This window comes from Strix aluco, chromosome 1, assembly GCF_031877795.1.
Source record: "Strix aluco isolate bStrAlu1 chromosome 1, bStrAlu1.hap1, whole genome shotgun sequence".
In the NCBI taxonomy this organism is placed as follows: domain Eukaryota; kingdom Metazoa; phylum Chordata; class Aves; order Strigiformes; family Strigidae; genus Strix; species Strix aluco.
Genome location: NC_133931.1, coordinates 50,733,688 through 50,735,307, shown reverse-complemented (window position 1 = coordinate 50,735,307; position 1,620 = coordinate 50,733,688).

Below are 1,620 nucleotides of genomic sequence, written 5' to 3'. Positions count from 1 at the left end.
ACACACCATCATTAACCCAGCCAAGTCCTTTCACTGAGTTAACTCATTTCCATGCTGAAATCTGATATTTAAAAGTAGCAGCGTAATGCAAAAGCCCGTGATTTTTTTTTTTCTGATGTTCTTATTTTTATTAACTGAGCTTCACCAGTTTCAAAGTTACAGGTGGTATTTACTATGGTTTACATTCGTGCTGTCAGTCAAACAAGTGTCACTATATATCACCGTGTGTTAAGAAAACATACTTTGTGATTGAAGAATGGAGTTGTGTTTGGACATGTATTTTACAAGTAACAAAATCCATTTAATTGACATAAAAAAACACGGCTGCTGCTAGTAACTTTTGGGTAGAGTCCTGCTCATAGTCATAAAAATAACTCCAAAGAGAACAAAGCGCTTCAGTCCGGAGGAATGGCTGTTTAGGTAGCCGTGTGGGTGCCATGCTTTCACATAATGATTGTGTTTATACATGACAGGAAGCATCTGTAATCCACAGCTGCGGGTGCTCCAGCCCAAAGTCCTGATAAAATCTACACCTATGCTTCTGCATGAATGAAAACAGACTTCTTGAGCAGACCAGAAAAGCAGCCTGCGTTTCTAAAGTTTTTAGCACTCGGTGGTCACCAGTCTTCTCCCTAGTTTTCTGCATACCAATCTGTGTTCTGCCTTCATCTCTAACACTATTCGCTCCTATTACACTTTTTGCTCAAATACTGGCTTCCCCCCCCCCCCCCCCCCCCCCCGCTTTGGCCAATAGAAACACATTTATATTGTCTTCTTTCCCCCTCTCTGTCTCTCCCCCCCTGCAGCCCTCCCCATCGCAGAGAGGCACAAAACAACCAAGCGCTTGCATCTTTTTTTTTTTTTTTTTTGACTTGGTTCGGCTTCAGTGTTGACTCCTTTCCTAAAGTGGGAAACATTCTTTCCCTGAAGTTACCTTGTTTCAGGAAGCACACAGATGCAACGAAAACAAGGCTGTATCAAGCCGTCTCAGACCAGTCTCATCGATTACTCCCCTTTATTTTCATTGCTGTGTCACACAGGAAAATCAAGCCAGAGCAGAAAGTATACACTGACTTCTTAAAATATTTTCAGATTACTTCAGCTACCCTTTCTAACTCCCTCTGTGGAAGAAGCATGCAACAGTTTAAGTTGGAACCAGGCAAAATGAAGTTACAGTTGAACAGGACGCGTAATGCCTTTGCAAAGATGACCCGTAACACGAGGTCTACTACATTTCACAGTTAGACCTGCACAAATAACAACCTGAGGTTTCCAGGCACTGATGGCATCTGATTTCTGTGGATCTATGCCTTAGTGATAGAGCCATCCTTTACAAAATCATACTCCAGCTTCTAATTTATATATCCTGATTTTCTTTCCTGCTGCTGTGTATGAATGTTCTGATACAAAAGACAGCTAAATAGAAATTGTGTAAATATGATTATATAATCTTTTTTATTTCTTTGTTTTTGAGAAGACTGGGTTAGAATAGTGGTAAAGGAAAACAACTGTCTTAAATTAATTACTGTCCTAATTTGAAAAATACTCTTCCTTTTCCTAGTAATTAATTTCAGTTCAAGAATTCAAAAAATCAGCTGCAGTGAAGTTTAATCCATCTCT